Raw genomic sequence first — 18,290 nt, 5'->3', positions numbered from 1 at the left:
ACGGTGAGAAGGGAATTACTTATTTAAAGCAACGGATACTTGTTAGAACTGAAAAAGACTTTGGGACTTCAGTCTGACCACTGTGTCACCCTTTTCATGAAGAGATCTGCTACTTGTCCGTTTTCCTTAAGAAAACTAAGCAATGTGTGATGTTTTGGAAACTGTACAGTAATTTCCTTTTTCAGCTGTTTTTAGAAACTACTGGTGCATCTGCTTAGCTTATTCTGCTCTTAAAGACATTTTTAGATTCCTGTAACCCTGATTTTGTCTGTTATATGTTTAGATGGGGCTTTTGTCAAAGACTTAGTATTTATCTTACCAATTGACTCAAAGAATCTTTTTGTTGTTATTTGACTTTTATGTCTTTTGCAGTTTGGTTAGTTCTCCTTCAGTTGTCTCTCAAATAAAAATATTTACACTACTCCCTCTACTTGATAAGGTGGAATAGAACATATGCATTAAATTTATCCCAGAAAGGACTGCTAAATTTTGTTTCAAGTAGTATTACAGTACTTGCAGATATTACATATCAATCTTAGTATAATTATGGCTAAAACTGGACATAGAGGGTTAACATTTTCTCTATCTTGTGATGCAGTTCAACTCATGTTGTAATTTAACTCATGTTTTGGGGGTAGGCAAAGTGGGAAGGTGTCATATTAGCAATTGATACTTCCTTTTTATATGTTTGCTGCATGTAGTGTGCAGTATATGCATCAACTCAATGATAAAGTTCAAATAACTGCTTCAAAGCTAGAAGTTGCCATCAGGTTTTAAATGGCATCAAATAAGAGGCTGTTGATTGAGAAATGAAAACATAGTGCTTTGCTGCAGATCTCTCAAATGCTTTACAGTAGGAATCAGTATTAAGATTCATCTTGAGTCTTAATATCATAAATTGAAGACAAGTTTTAAATCGTAGGACAGCTGTAAAAAATAGAGGGAATGAACAAAGATGGCTGATGTATTTTTGTTTACTTAAGAGGCTAGCTAGTGAAATTATCTCTATTCATGTTGCAGTTACTTCCATCAAAAATTTTGTATGGCAGACTGTTGTTCTAGCTATTGATTTGTACAAATCTAAGAGTCTCCACGAATAAAGCCATTTTCCAGGATGATAGGTTTTGTCCGAAACTGTTCACCTTCATATTTAAGACCTCTAAGTCTTCTCAAACGAACCCTTCTCCCCACCACCTCCAATGGCTTTCTCTCCTTCCGAAGAAAGTTGCGCCCTATTTTAGAAACATCAGTCCAATGCTTCCTGCGGGATGCGGTGCTCCATCCAGTTGGGTCTGGACAGATGCTTTGCTTCTGGGATGGGGCATATCCTGGTAGACGGGCATCTCAAGGGTGATAGTCTTTAAAGAAAAGGATGTTGCACATCAATACCCTTTGGGCAAAAGCAATGCAGACTTGACTGACTTCCATTCCTGTTTCCTACATGACTAGCCACGCAATGACAGAGACCTGACACAATTGTTCTAAGCATGCAAGGTGGTGCTCAAGTCCTACTCTGTTTTCTTGGAAAACAACTTACCTTTAAAAACTTTGAACTGAGCAAGATCATCTTCTGGTGATCCCCCAATCTCAGCAGATGATTGCCTGAGCCATTTCACCCTGCTTAGACCAAAAGGGGAGATTTAGGCCAAGATGTTAAGGGCTATCTCATCGAAGAGGAAGTCATCCCAAGATTGATCTGTTCACCATAGACATCAAAAAGAAGTCAGGTGAGACTTGCTCTGCGAGGATCTCCTGTAGCAGTGGAAGTCTCTGACTATTTATAAGAATATGTGCACAGTGACTAAAAAATCATCATTAGATGGGTTTGCATATCCTTGTCTTCATGGCACAGAGTAGGAAAGGTGTTCCTAGTGTGTCAACTGCAACAGCAACCTTGCTGTACAAAGATTATTTTCTCAAAAAAAAAAAAAATTGTTAGGAAGAATAAAAGCCAACTAGTACACCCTTCTTAAACAGATGAGGTAATTCAAGTGAAGGATAAAATCTTACTTGGAAATTTGCAAATAGATTATTGTGGGTTTAGATAAATTGCAATTAACTGAACAAGGTCTTTCTGGCACCTACTGCCTCATCTTGCTTCAAAGAGTTGTTTTGGCTTCTACACAAACTAGTATTCTGCTTCCCCAAAGGAACAAACTATGAAGATAATGCTGAAAAACTTCTCCTTGGAAACACCATTCACTTCACTTTAGTCTGGAAATCATGACCCAGTAATTTGTCAGTCTCCAAGACAATAGTCCACTCTCTTTTAGGACTTATTCCGAAACCAGTATCTGAACAGATAATCCGTGTAAAAAACATCTCAGCAAACTGGATCAGCGTAGGCACTGCCAGAGCATTAGAAGACTAGAGAAGGCATCCCCACAATGGGATTTAATGTAGAGCACTGGTGGCATCAGAAATGAGAATATCCTATGCTTTTCATCAAAATAAAAAAAAAAGAAAAAGAAAAAAGAGAGGTGGCAGCTTGGCACTTTGTTCATACTCTTAAAAGTACTGAGTATCTACTTTGTAATAGCTGACAGAAATGTTGAGAACATGGTAACTCAGCAACACTTGGGTTACTCTGTTTACGTTTTCCCCCTGTATATATCTATTGATCTTAAACTCCTCTGACCTCTTCTACAGTGATTGTTACATTATTAAGATGATGAAATTTGGAGTAAACAGAGGAGAGGGACAATTCTTATCTGAGAATTTCCTCCCTTGAACCTTTTGTCCCAGATACATCCAACCTGAATTTGTAGGTGCCTTTCGTAAGTGCCTAATGGTGTGCTGGCTCAGGCCGGGCCAGAAGGTCTAAGCGGGGAATCTCTCAGATTGAAGTCTGTTCTCTGCTTCCTCCATGCTGATGTGCTTAAATACAATCCCAGTCACCCTGGCTTCCATCTGCTCGCAGGAGCGGAGGGAAAGGGGAGCTCTTCAGCCAACGTTAAGATGAGAATCACCCACTGGCTTGTCCTCTCTTCCTTTGGCCGTCTTCGCAGGGAGCCAAGCATGACTGCTGCTGCCAGAGATGGCTCCAGCAAAGTGCCTGGAAACGGGATGAATTTATCTGTCTCAGCCTTTCTTCCCTACTTCTCCCCCAATGCATTATTTCTGCAGAGATCAGACCCGTCGTTAGCAGTGGAAAGCTGCATTACAAATGGGAATTCATTTACTTTTAAGTAAGTATTTTGCTTTGTTCAAAGTGTTTAAGTCCTGACAATGTGGTCTGGGAAAGGTTCACTGGGCTGTTTCTTTGCTCCAAATATAATGAAAGAGCTGGTCTGTTGCCAGCCACGGAGGGAAGAGGAGGAAATTAGAATATGCAGCATTTAAGGAAAAAGTCAGTTAAAAATAAAACTTCATTCTGTAGATACAGTTTTAGTTATTAAGTGAACAGCAGTTCAAAGTAGAGAGATGTAGAGGAAGTTAATTTATAATGACCACTTCCTAAAATGGATTTAAGTGTAATTCAGAGTATACTGCTTAGCTGTAGGCCAGCAACCAGCGTTTTTCGATCTGCCGCTTTCTCCAAATGTGTGAGAAAATGGCCTTGTGAGTTCACAAAACTTTCACGAAGCTCAGCTGCCAGTTGGTGCCTACATCTTGTCCTCAGCGCAGAGATATCATACGCGCCCACAAAGATAGCCGTTCTGAAAGGAAGAAGAGATTTTTGCACAAACCTGGGTTTCAGCAAAGTTGTTACAATTTACATCATCATAACTAAGAACAGGATTTGTCCTAAAGGTTATAGCAAAATTAATGTAAAAAGTTTGGGCAACAGAAATGTGTCATAAACTCAGGTACATATAGAGAGAATGTAGATATATATTATGTGTGTGTGTATATATGTAGGTATAGGTAGATAGATATACAAGATGATTATTCACAAAGAGATGCATTGTGTGAGATTGGTCTTCAGTTTCTCCAGAAGAATTTTCTTATGTCCTTTAATTCAGACGTCAGATGCTTCACATGACTTTGCTGGCTGGAAACCTGTGTCGTTTTGCCATATCTGCTGTTAACAACGCAGTTACCAGCTAGTCCACATGAAGAAAAAAAAAAGATTTATTTTTTATTTTAATGCCCCGTAAAAAGTAGTACTTGACATTTTCCCAGTTGTACCTTGTGTGAAGGGGCGAAGTGGCTATATAGATGAAGTTGCAGTTTCCAGACCTGAATCTTTGCTGGTTTCATGTGAACCATGTGCCTTTAAGAACTCCTCTCTATCCTCGTAATTCCTTATTATAGGAAATTGCAGTTGGCAGCAATCAGGTTAAGTATTTAAATATTTTACATTTAATTGAGGGGATTAAATTCACATTTCCAATTTAAAATGTTTTCCCATCTTAACTACAAAACCTGGTTGTATGTTTTAAAGCTTTTTAAAAATATTAATACTGACAGTGTGAAAATACTTGATTTCATGAGCACAAAAGAAAACACATTATCTTTTTCTTGTCATTTAAAGAAGGTCACATTCTCTAGCAGTAACCAAATTGTTTATTATTTTGATTGCTGCCTTCCCTTCACCGCCTTTCTCCACCCCTCTCCCAGTGACTGATTTTTAGTGTCAAATGTGGAGAAAATCCTCATAATGAAAGAGCTGGCAGAATCTGGTCGAGAACAGTGATCCCTCTTGGTAGGGGATCACGTCCAGCTCATTTTTTGTAGTCTACATTTTCCTACTTTTTTAATCTAAGTGACTTAGATATTTCCAAGAATGAGGCTCGGGGAAGAGGAATTGTGGTGACCTCTTCTTTGAAGTAAGATTAAAAAAAGGACAGGGAGAAAGTCTATTAAAATGTGGCTGCCTTCCATGCTTTTTAAAAACGTGCTGTTTGTGTGTGCAATGCCTGCCAAGGAGCCTGTCTGCATCTTGTGTGTTCCAGTCAACAGCGCCCACCCTGCAATTGCATCGCATCTCCATTTTTAGGCAACTCTGTCTCACCTTTTCACTGCTCTGAGCAAATATCTGAGAAATTTGCCCGTACAGTCGTCTGTGATGGTTTCAACTCTCATTCTGGTGAGACAGTTGAACCCCAGTGCTGTTGATAGCCCAGGTGGGGCGGCAGTTCGAGCCAACGTGATGGGTTTTGGGGCAAGAGCTGGGTTGACCTTGTCCTGGGGTTGTTTTTCTTTTTTAAATCTAGACAATTTCAGCCATATAAATTCTAATCTAAAAAAGCATTAAGATTGCAAAGCTAAGCACGGGAATTCTGCTGCTTTGGGGGGAACAGTCTGTGTCTGGAGTATTTCCAGAAGCTCAGTAAAGTGGCTGTTACCGCAGGGTTCCTAAAAAGCGGCCGTCGTGGGAACTGTGCTTTGTAGGACAGCACATTCAGCTAATTGCCTGTCTCACTGACATAGATTGGAGCCTGCAGCCCCTCGCTGCGTTCACCTGCTGTTCCTGGAGGCAGTGTGATCATTGATCTCAGTGGAAGCAAGGACATCAATTGGGAGCCAGGAGCTTTTTTTTCTTACAAAGGCAAAATTTTGCTCCTGTGACTTGTTGTTGCTCCCATTTCCAAGCTCCTGCTGGATCTGAACCCTGCTTCTCATGGACACGGACTCCTACTTCACAGTTGCTAGTAATTATACATCTAATTCAGGGGTCAGAAGGACTTACTTCTTGCCTCAGATACACACCCAAATTGTATCCTGGGTGTACATCAAGACGAGGCTGTGGCATCTGCTATTTTTTCCCCACGTTGCCTTCATTTGGAAAGAATGTGTGTGGGTAGAGGAGGAGCTGTGGTGCATTTCAGCAGATCCCATCTGGACCATCAGAGATCCCGGCCTGCAGCACACAGCATCCCGCATCCCAGAGCATCCCTTCCCGAAGTTCACGTTCCGCAGCAGTCTGATGGCTTTCATGAGGGGATCTTGACCCTCAGGGTTAAATCCTTGCCTTCCTCCTCTGTTTCAAGCAGAGGGGTATGTGTTCTACCTTTAGAGACTAGGTATAACAAACAGAAGGTTTTGAGAAAAAAAAAAATCCGAGAAAGATCATTCAAGTACAGTCTGTTCATAGTCAAAATAAAATACCATTGGAAAACAAATGTTTCCAGGTGTTGCTCGGAGTGAAGGGTGAACTAAGCCTGATGTCATGGGCAAACAAGTTCTACACGCTTGGGTTCACCACAGCAACCGCCGCTCCCTCGGTGCCTCAGCGGACCAGCGTGACCCCTGCACGCTGTGGAAGTACCGCTCCTCGGCGGGAGGCGCTCGGGCAAAAACTCCCATACCGCTGGGACCAACTCCATTAGGCACTTCGAAAGCCAGCGGCGCCAACTTGAAATCAATCTGCCGCTTAACTAGGGCAACGTGTAAGCTGTCTCAGGGCGGACACGGTGTAATCGCAGTTTCTTAGCCTGCCGAGCGAGGATGCAGTGGGAGCAGCGAGTAATGGGATAGCTGGGTTTGAAATGCATACAGGCTGGTCACATCTGTGCAGGACAGGAGGTTTTCAGAAAATCCGGAGCCCTATCCATCCTCTTAGACAGACATTGGTTTAAGATGATACTCTGGGTACTATGCTTTGTTAGTACCCGGAGTAGTAACACTTCTTTAGCCTTGTCCATACTACAGCAGGTAGTGCAGCCCAAGAGGAGTGGATCCGTAGAGTAAAAAAGACCAAGGCTGAGGGTTTAATACCCGCTCTGACAAGCATTTCCAGTTTAGACTACTGTTGCTCTTGTCCTGTGGGCTGAATGTCCCCTGGACTCCAAAGCACATCTTCTGGTTTAGTTCCATTCAGAAGGACACCAGCTTGCTCTGAGATGGCTCCGTGATTCAAATGGAAACACGGTAAGTTGGGATGATCCGGAGACGGACTCCCAAACTGAAATGCTAACATATATGCACCCCTTGTATTTAAATAGGACTTCACTGCAAGAGCTCGGCGAGCACAAACTCGAGCTGAAGAGATGCTGAATGTTCTTGTGAAGTCACAAAACAGGGATTTGCTACGGCAATTATGTAATTGTTATGTAACTGTTACAAAAGTGGGATCTGTCATAAAATCAGTTATCCTCTTATCCTCTTGATGCAGATCAGATAACTATATTTTTTTCCAGAATATCATCCAGTTTCCTAGAACCATTAACTCTCTGGATACACTAAAACACTACAATAAATTATTCTGAAATGGCTCTTAATTCTCCATGCTTTGCCTTTTATACACGTAACTGTTGGGGAGACAGATTTTGTATTTTTTGGAAGATTTTTTTTAAATGATTATTCCCAATTGAAAGAAAACAAACTCATCATGGAGTGAAACGTAAAACAGGTCACTTCTGGGTTTGCGTTACTTAAAACTGTAAAATAATGTAAAAAATCTTTTCCACTTTTAATATTCATTTTTGGCAAAGTAATTTTGAAAACAAACTAGAACAAAACATTGAAATAGATATTGATGAAAAATTCCTCTTTTCCTTCCAAGTAGAAAGTTGCCAGAATAGTAAAGCATGTGAAGAGTTTAAATTTTTATGACTATTGGCTTTCTAGTGGAAAATATTTTCGGTAAAACTAATTAGTTGCTTCTTTAAAAGTAAGGAGGAAGACAAACAATGCTTAGCCAGAAAATGTCTTAATCAGTCCAAAAGCAAAAGCAACTATAAAATTTTGAAACCTCCTCCAGGTTCTTCATAATCATTATCTGAGATAGATAGCCTTCAAATTATGATTGCCACCATTAGTGAGCTTCGTGATGAGGATTTTTTAACTGGAAAAAGAAATAGGAATGTAAATTGTGTTTTGTGTGTGGTGCACGTGCTTTCGTAACTTCTTCCTAATCACACCATGAGCTGTAACAAGGCCTGGTAGTGCCTGCTAAGAGTTTTGGTGGAAAGAAGCAGCACTTTTCACTATACAGCCTTCAGATGTAGCTTTATACGACTCCTGTATTTATATGACTCCTTTATATGACTCCCGTATTGAGGAGCTTTATATTTCTCCCCCAAACACAGTCATCTCCCCTAATCCATACTGTATCAGACAATTTGAAAACAACATTATTACTGGGAAAGTAGACATCCACAGAAAGCATAATCACATTTGATTTTAGAAAATACTAATAAATTGAACACGCTGCCTGGATCTCACTTGCCTATTTGCCTTTTACAAAAGGATATATGGGCTATGGATAATTTATAAACAAATAGTAGTATATTATTGATCACTAATCTCCATGGTTACTGGGCTCCTCCAGTTTCATCTTGGCTTCTATGTAATTAAACCTTGTTGCACACGTACAGCAGTGCAAGCTAGATTAGGCTAGAAACACAGGAATCGTTACAAAGGACAAAGAAGGAAATCTCCTTTATTTTTCACCATGGCATAACTGTTTTGTCTCTACGTATGGAATTGGTGAAGAAAAAGCAACACTGTGCTGAAACATCAGAAACCGAGTGCTTGCGAGTGAGGGTGCACTGAAGTTAATGCTGTGCTGATCAGATTTAGGTCCTGATCATTGTCCATAGATTTGTTATAGACCTTTTTGGCACTTTCCACCCGTTGTCATACTGCAGTCTGTAAGAATACCCTCAGCTCGAGAGTCATTCTGTTCTAATGTAATTATAAAGTAGCGGTGAGTACTCAGGCTTGTACAGTTAATTTTTTAAACATTTTTTTCTTCCTTCTTGCTGTATGACAGACCCAATCAAGGGGAGTGTTGTTATTATTTTAAAAAAAAGCAACATGAATATACCTACACATACAATATTGAGTACCATAAAATTGAGCTTTCTCCCCCCCTGTATTTTTCAGTTACAGTAATCTTAGACAGTTCTTGGAGCAACAGTATGGGAAAGTTTAAAGTAAACTTCAGCGAAGTTTACTTTTTTAACAAACATGTTTTGAATACTTTTCTATGTCACCTTTGAACTGACCTGAAGCAGGTTAGTCCTCTTCTAGATACCCTGAGTCCAAGATACCAATCTACTGTAAAATGTGAATAGGAAATCATGGAGGATGCTTTTGCATCTTGAAATAACTTTAAAAAAATCTCTCTTTTAGTCTCCATGCACCGATTATTCTTTCACTTTTCCTTATCAGACTGTTTTCCATTTAATTTTAGTTTCCCTGTTTCTGGATTCAATTTCCCCTAGCTTCATCTTTGTGGCATATTTATCCTGCCGCAAGCTATTCCCCGAGGTTGTGGATATCTGCTTTCCAATCTAACTGCAGAGGTAACTGCTCCAAAGGGCATGGTCACCTTTACTGTGGCAGCAACCGAAGGGCTCACTGACTGCTCCTTCTCCTTGCTTTTCTGCATATTTTCAAACAGTAAGGTACGACTTGTTAGCCTTGCCAATATTTTCATACTCTGCGGCCTCTCTCCTGCCTTTCTATTTCTTAAAGGCCGCAGATTCCTTCCCAAATAAAGCACGTTAATGATTTTTTTTTTCTTGTTCCGCTGCAGGTTCACTCCCAAATATGGTACTTTTGGCATCTATCGTATCTCTCGAGGGCTCCCAATGGAGTGGGTACTCACAACTAGCATCAGATATTAAAAACAAAAATGGGATTGACAAAGAAGTTTTACAGAATGTTCTTCCACATAATCCATTTCAGAAAAAGTAGCAGAAATGAAAGGGTTAAATACACAAAAACCAGAAAGAGGTACTACTGTAGTCACAGAAGGACCACAAGCAACAAAGAAATCCACTTTTATAGCACAAAGCGTATACAAGACTATAGAAAACAAAACGTTCGGCATATGGAAAGAGGATTTGTGGATGTTTTTGGCTAGATCAAATCCCAAAAGCTGACAATAGGAGTCCTTCCAGAACTGCATTTAGATGACACTTTCATAAAAAGCAGTGACATCCTCCCCACACAAATGTCTAATTCCCCCAAACTTTTCCCTGCCTTCAAAAGGAAAACAGTGGCCAAGAAGTGAGCCCAAATGAGCCCACTAGTGAGGACTGAAAACAGGGGTTTGCAAAGTGGAGTCTGTGCAAAATTACCATGAGATGTATGTATTAAAAATTATTTAAAATGGCTTCAGAAATCAGAGAGAGTAGTGTGGTCTTCACTTCTTTCTAAATAAGAATAACAAACTGCAAAATATGCGAGGCTGGATCATATTAGAGAATTCTCATAAATTATATATTACATAGTTAGACATTAAACTGTTAATACAGGAAAGCTTCAGAGTATGGGTTTCCAATTTCCACTTTATGAATTTTTGTAGCACAGCTTCCTGTGGTCAGATGATATATCCTGTCAGTGCCAGGCTTTTTTCCCCAAAATACTTAATTGAATTTTAATGTCGTGCAGAAACACGCACCGGTGTTTGGTTGAAAGGCAGTGCTAGAGACCACTCTGAATTTTTGCTCCCGATTGTACCTTTGTGATTTCTTGCTGTATTAATTCTTGTAAGCACGTCAAATTTTCTTAGTGAAGACTGAGCCACGTGAGCCTTAATTAAACACATTAGCAGTCACGGAACAATTAAAGTGAGTCTTCATCAGAAAGAATTGGCTTGCAGGGAAGAGGAGCCGCACAGTAAGTGTATTGTGTGCTAGCACTTTATTTACAGAGGCCAAGCTGAGAAAACCCAAGACCAAATCAATAACAGTTTGCCTAAAGAAGAAACTATCATGCCTCGTGGATTGAGTCACTAAAGTCTTCTTCTTGCCTATTATTCTTAATACACACTCACTGTCATGGAGTTTAATCAGAATTCATGAAGCTGCTAAACCCGAGGAAGATTATTGATCTTATTAAAGATGTAGCAGCACCAGACTGAGAAGACGGGGCCTCCAGAGGAAGGAGAAGACGGGAGCCTCTGGGGGAAGCTGAAGCAGCCATACTTCACTTGGCGTTTAGCTGGCAGGTTCACTGCCGTGAGAAACCAGGAGCATTTTTCTTCCATAGATCACGAGCTTGAAAGCCTGGGCACAACTGCCCCACGTTGAGCTTTTAAATCTCTTTACCTATAGCTTCTAAGTACGCCTTCCTGCTCATCGTCAACAATGTTTTAATTAACTTTGAAGACTCGATTCCTTCTTCAGTTAATCCTATCTAATGCCACTGAAAACAAAGGAGTGGTGTAGGTGTAGCTGGATGGGAATTTAAAAACTGTCAATTACAAGGATGTTACAGATGGCCTAATTTGACTGACACAGCTGGTACTAAGACAGAGAGAAATCATCTAGGTGTACTTTTGTACCCTAGGGTTTTTTTGCTGTACTAACTCTTTTTAGAGTGCAAATTAATTGCTATATTTATAGAAACTGTTGAGTGATAACAGTGGAACTAGAACTGCGCAAATGATTTTTTCAGATCAGTTGCCAAACTGAAAAATTAAATAAAATTTGTTTAGACGGACCCAAAATAATTTTTTTCCATTTTTCCTGATGAAAACAAAACCTGAAAAAGTCCCAATTTGAGTAAGTTGTTCCATTTGAAAGGAAGTTAGCTATTTTATTTAGAGGTAGCTAGAACAAAAGGAATCAAAGGGCTCAATTCACAGAAATTTGGAGTTGGGGGTTCCCCCTGCTGAACAGCTGCGTGGTCATGCCGCTTCACTCAGTGAGATGCAAGAACCCAGGTTAAATTGGGAGGGATCCTCCAGCCTCGGGAGGCAGGATGTTTGGAGCTGAATCTCCCTCAGTCTCTCCTGCTGCAACTCTTCCATCCTACTTCTATATAAAATGCATAATAAATATTAGGTCAGTCAGAAAGCATGCCCATCCCTGTAAGACACAAACTCCTTACTTGTGGCCCTCACATTTTCTTTTCCTCTGCCAAAGGAGCAAAGGGATGGAAAGAAGGATGGCAGAGAAGGGGAGGCACTGGCTCTTGCCTCCGTTCCCCAGCCGAGGAGGGCAGAAGAGCCTGCAGCTCGACACCTTCAGGGTGATGACCTGGAGCTTCTCCTAACCTTCCCCCTGCCCTGCTTGCTGAGGCGCTGCTCCACCCTGGATGTTTAATTACATACACAAAATACACCGGTATCAGGAGCAGGGTCTGAGAACCCCACCCAGGAAAAGCTAATAACATGATAATCAGAGGCATAATTTAGATAGGAAATTAAAAATCTGAATTCAATGAGCAGGGCTCATTGAAAGAGCTTTACATTAGATTTGAAGGGGGAAAGGGATAAAGCCAGGCTCGCTAGAGATAAGCCTGGGGGTGGCACGCCAGTGTTTGAGGGACGGTGTGCTAACAAGGTCCTTCAGTCTGCTGCCTCAGTGGAGGTAGGGTATGGAGATCCATGCGGCAGCAAAGACGCAAGGGTTATGGATATATTAGAAACCATGGGAGTGCCTGAGAATGGTCATGTAGGAATTAGGGTTTCTCCTCCCAAAAAGGAGGCAGGATCAATAGCCCAACTGAAGTGTACCTACACCAATGCACGCAGCATGGGCAACAAACAGGAGGAGCTGGAAGCCATTGTGCAGCAGGAAAACTATGATATAGTTGCCGTCATGGAAACATGGTGGGATGACTTGCACAACTGGAGTGCTACAATGGATGGCTATAAGCTCTTCAGAAGGGATAGGCAAGGAAGGAGAGGTGGTGGGGTAGCCCTGTACATTAGGGAATGTTTTGATTGTCTAGAGCTTAATGATGGTGACGATAGGGTTGAGTGTTTATGGGTAAGAATCAGGGGGAAGGCCAACAAGGCAAATATCGTGGTGGGAGTCTGTTATAGACCACCCAACCAGGATGAAGAGGCAGGCGAAATACTCTCTAAGCAGCTGGGAGAAGTCTCACAATCGCTAGCCCTTGTTCTCATGGGGGACTTCAGCTTACCAGATGTCTGCTGGAAATACAATACAGCAGAGAGGAAACAGTCTAGGAGGTTCCTGGAGTGTGTGGAAGAAAACTTCACACAGCTGGTGAGTGAGCCAGCTAGGGAAGGCGCCCCACTGGACCTGTTGTTTGTGAACAGAGAAGGACTTGTGGGTGATGTGACAGTTGGAGGCCGTCTTGGTCATAGCGATCACGAAATGATAGAGTTTTTGATTCTTGGAGAAGTAAGGAGGGGGGTCAGCAGAACTGCCACCTTGGACTTCCGGAGGGCAGACCTTGGCCTGTTCAGGAGACTGGTTGAGAGAGTCCCTTGGGAGGCAGTCCTGAAGGGCAAAGGAGTCCAGGAAGGCTGGACATTCTTCAAGAAGGAAATCTTAAAGGCACAGGAGTAGGCTGTCCCCATGTACCGAAAGACAAGCCAGCGGGAAAGAAGACCGGCCTGGCTGAACAGAGAGCTTTGCCTGGTACTCAGGAAAAAAAGGAGAGTTTATGATCTTTGGAAGAAGGGGCAGGTGACTCAGGAGGACTACAAGGATGTCGTGAGGTTATACAGGGAGAAAATTAGAAGGGCCAAAGCCCAACCAGAACTTAATCTGGCTACTGCTGTAAAAGACAATAAAAAATGTTTCTGTAAATACATTAGCAACAAAAGGAGGGCTAAGGAGAATCTCCATCCTTTATTGGACATGGGGGGAAACATAGTGACAAAGGCTGAGGAAAAGGCTGAGGTACTTAATGCCTTCTTTGCCTCAGTCTTTAACAGTCAGACCAGTTGTTAACAGGGTACCCAGCCTCTGAGCTGGAAGACAGGGACGGGGAGCAGAATGAAGCCCCCATAATCCAAGGGGAAATGGTTAGCGACCTGCTACACCACTTAGACACACACAAGTCTGTGGGGCCGGATGGGATCCACCCAAGGGTACTGAAGAGCTGGCAGAAGTGCTCACCAAGCCACTTTCAATCCTTTATCAGCAGTCCTGGCTAACCGGGGAGGTCCCAGTTGACTGGAGGTTAGCAAATGTGACGGCCATCTACAAGAAGGGCCGGAAGGAGGATGCGGGGAACTACAGGCCTGTCAGTCTGACCTCGGTGCCGGGGAAGGTTATGGAACATATCATCTTGAGTGCCATCATGCGGCACGTACAGGACAACCCTGATCAGGCCCAGTCAGCATGGGTTTATGAAAGGCAGGTCCTGCTTGACTAACCTGATCTCCTTCTATGACAAGGTGGCCCACTTAGTGGATGAGGGAAAGGCTGTGGATGTTGTTTACCTGGACTTTAGTAAAGCCTTTGACACTGTTTCCCACAGCATTCTCCTCGAGAAGCTGGCTGCTCATGGCTTGGACGGGCATACTCTTCGCTGGGTAAAAAACTGGCTGGATGGCTGGGCCCAGAGAGTCGTGGTGAATGGAGTTCAATCCCGTTGGCTGCCGGTCACAAGTGGTGTTCCCCAGGGCTCAGTACTGGGGCCAGTTCTGTTTAATATCTTTATCGATGATCTGGATGAGGGGATTGAGTGCACCCTCAGTAAGTTTGCAGACGACACCAAGTTGGGCGGGAGTGTTGATCTGCTCGAAGGTAGGAAGGCTCTGCAGAGGGACCTGGACAGGCTGGATCGATGGGCCCAGGCCAACTGTATGAGGTTCAACAAGGCCAAGTGCTGGGTCCTGCACTTGGGTCACAACAAGCCCATGCAGCGCTACGGCTTGGGGAAGAGTGGCTGGAAAGCTGCCTGTTGGAAAAGGACCTGGGGGTGCTGGTTGACAGCCAGCTGAACATGAGCCGGCAGTGTGCCCAGGCGGCCAAGAAGGCCAATGGCATCCTGGCCTGTATCAGCAATAGTGTGGCCAGCAGGAGTAGGGAAGTGATCGTGCCCCTGTACTCGGCACTGGTGAGGCCGCACCTCGAATCCTGTGTTCAGGTTTGGGCCCCTCACTACAAGAAAGACATTGAGGTGCTGGAGCGCATCCAAAGGTGGGCAACGAAGCTAGTGAAAGGTATAGAGCACAAGTCTTATGAGGAGCGGCTGAGGGAACTGGGGTTGTTTAGCCTGGAGAAAAGGAGGCTCAGGGAGACCTTATCACTCTCCACAACTCCCTGAAAGGAGGTTGTAGCGAGGTGGGTGTCGGTCTCTTTTCCCAAGTAACAAGCTATAGGTTGAGAGGAAATGGCCTCAAGTTGCACCAGGGGAGGTTTAGATTGGACATGAGGAAAAACTTCTTCCCTGGAAGGGTTGTCAAGCCTTAGAACAGGCTGCCCAGGGAAGTGGTTGAGTCACCATCCCTGGAGGTATTTAAAAGACGTGTAGATGTGGTGCTTAGGGACATGGTTTAGTGGTGGTCTTGGCAGTGCTAGGCTAATGGTTGGACCTGATGATCTTAAAGGTCTTTTCCAACCTAAACAATTCTATGATTCTATAAATAACCTCATGAAGAGGAAGGTCTTGAATATACAGCACCCATGTTCTGCATTGTTCAAGTGCCAGGCATTGCATCAAAGGAGGCACAGGCCTTTCCTTTTCCTCTTACAGCTTTATTTATCTAGGGAAAAAAGTCAGCTGAAACTATTTGGCAAATCTGATCCAGATTAAAGTGGGGGGGGAACTAAAACCAGTACTTTTGATAATTACTGTAGTCATCTAAAACATTCAGCCAGCTGAACACCACAGTGGTATTCTTACAGCACACCTGTGCAGGCAGGATTGTCAAGCTAAACTGGAATTCATTTTATCTCTCCCCAGCAGGTGAAAATTAAAACTTAAAAACAGAAGGGAGTAACACAGGTCTCTTGGCCAGCAACCACTCTCTTGATAACAGGTGACATGCAGCTGCTCTTATCGGGCTAAAAGCTACTGCCAGAGAGGAAGGAAAGAATTGTTGGTTGGGTTCATTCCCATTGCAAAAGGTGGCAGGTCAGCGCTGCGTCAGCAGGAACTGCGGGATGAGCTGTGCCACTGGGAGGAATCCCTTCTGGCTCCCTACTCTTTCCAGAAATCATAGAACCGTAGAATCATTTAGGTTGGAAAAGACCCTCAAGATCATCGAGTCCAACCATAAACCTAGCACTGCCAAGTCCACCACTAAACCATGTCCCTAAGCACCACATCTACAAGTCTTTTAAATACCTCCAGGGATGGTGACTCAACCACTTCCCTGGGCAGCCTCTTCCAAGGCTTGACAACCCTTTCAGTGAAGAAATTTTTCCTCATGTCCAATCTAAACCTCCCCTGGTGCAACTTGAGGCCGTTTCCTCTTGTCCTATTGCTAGTTACTTGGGAGAAGAGACCGACACCCACCACGCTACAACCCCCTTTAAGGTAGTCGTAGAGCGTGATGAGGTCTCCCCTGAGCCTCCTTTTCTCCAGGCTAAACAACCCCAGTTCCCTCAGCCGCTCCTCATACGACTTGTTCTCTAGACACTTCACCAGCTTTGTTGCCCTTCTTTGGATGCGCTCCAGCACCTCAATGTCTTTCTTGTAGTGAGGGGCCCAAAACTGAACACAGTATTTGAGGTCCTTTCCATTGTGGTGCGCCCTTACATACTGGCCCAGACAGTTCCTTGCTTGGTGAGGGGAACCCACATCCTCCAGCAAGAAGAGAGAGGGGCCCAAGCACTTGCTCCCCGTTTGTCCTCCAGGAATCCATCACCGCAACCGAGTAATGAGCTGGACCATGGCTGTGCGTGTGCTTATGTGCTATGCAAAGATCTCATGGTGTGCTTGAATTTCATGCAGTGACATATTTCCCAGAAACCATGGATCAGTTTAGTCTTTCAGTTCCACTGTGTTATTACGGTAGTGTCACAGATTATTTTTTCATCTACATTTTATATATTCTGTATTCATGATCTGTCCAACCTATTTGAGAGACTTTTGGTTGTGAAAAGGAGAGACAGCTTCAAAAAGAAAGAGACTAGAAAAATGCCATCTCAATCTTATCAAGCTAGGTAAAGTATTTACGGAGCATGCCCCATTGCAAAGATGAATTTTGTTCTGACTTTCCTACATTAGAAAACCAAGCTTTTACCTCTTACACAGTCCTTTGAAATCAACCTTGAGAGTTTCTAGGGAGTGAGGGCTGATCTCAGCTTGCAGCTGTGGATCCAAGTGTGTCAACCCACATATGCCATGTATGCTTTAAGCAAATAATTCCATGCATAATGTCATTTACCACCCATGTCAACCTGAATAGTTAAGAAATTAATATTCTGTGGTATTATGGATTCCCTGGGCTGATAAAACAATTTGCAGCATGGAATCTACTACAAAAATAGTCAACATGACGCAAAAACAGAAGAGGCTGCCCAAACACGTGCTATCCTTCTGCAATTTTTTGTGTATCACTATACCCCTTCAAAATATTAAACATGAACATAGCTAAAAGTAGTGGTAAAGTGTTTTATTTCTAGACTGGAACACTGTTCCAGGAAAGGCAGTACAGGCGTGAGGCCAGGAGGGTGGACCTCTGAAGGATTTTTTCCTAGGCGAGGAAGAGACCGTGATAAAGCTTTCCCTGATCTTCTGGATGTGATTGTAAAAAGACCAATGAAGAGAGACACGACTTACTCCGAGGTGCAGCAGACATTGTGTTTCCATTGATAATCCATGCAAGTCCACTGTGTGGAGAGCAGTATTAGTCTCACACAAGAAATGAAAGATGATATCAGTATAGACTGAGAGACAGGAAATATCCGTTCTGCAAAAAAATTACGACAGGACAACTACATAGTACGTAATACCAGCAATAAGGCTACTCGCAAGTAAACACTTCAAAAGGGCAGAATTACCTTAGGTAGGAGTTCTTTGCCTTTCCAGAGTAAATGTGCCGTAACCAGTACCAAAGACATGTTCTAAGAAATCATAGATCATTAGAACCATTTAGGATTGATTTGGTAAAGCATGAAAAAGCATCTCATCGGAAATCCATTGACATGTTTTATTGGTGCAAATAGCTACTCATTTCTCTGTGTATATCATACGCTCAGTATCTCAGGAGGAAAATAAGATATGCGGATATAAAACTTAACTGGTAATTCTGACTCTTATCTTCCAATTAATTTCTTGTAGAACTTTCTTCCTTAAATAAGCTACAGACTGTATCAGATCACCCTTATTACGTTGTTATTCTATCGATGTACCATTATTATTTTGGTAACAGTAGATCAAAATCAAGGCTTCTTTTTCCAAACTGCTGATATATAACAGAATAACTTCCTTGGTTTTCTTAAAATTCTATCATTTAATTACTATAAGCACTCCCTTTTGTCTCTGAATAGTGTACTTTTATAATCAATGTTTTTCTAAAGATTCAGGCTCCCTTGTTCTGCAGAATCCTTTTAATTAAAGCACGCCTATGAAAGCTGGAATGTTGGAGGACGATGTTTTTTGGAGCTGCTGCTGTGTGCTCGCGAGTATGCTGCACATCTTGAAAGAAAATGGTGGTTTCAAGATAAACCTAAATGTCTTATAACAGCTTGTTCCGTACTTTTAATTTATGGTACTTTTGAACATGTTAA

The sequence above is a fragment of the Aptenodytes patagonicus genome, chromosome 2 (assembly GCF_965638725.1).
Source record: "Aptenodytes patagonicus chromosome 2, bAptPat1.pri.cur, whole genome shotgun sequence".
In the NCBI taxonomy this organism is placed as follows: Eukaryota; Metazoa; Chordata; class Aves; order Sphenisciformes; family Spheniscidae; genus Aptenodytes; species Aptenodytes patagonicus.
Note: the sequence above shows the minus strand (reverse complement) of the source record.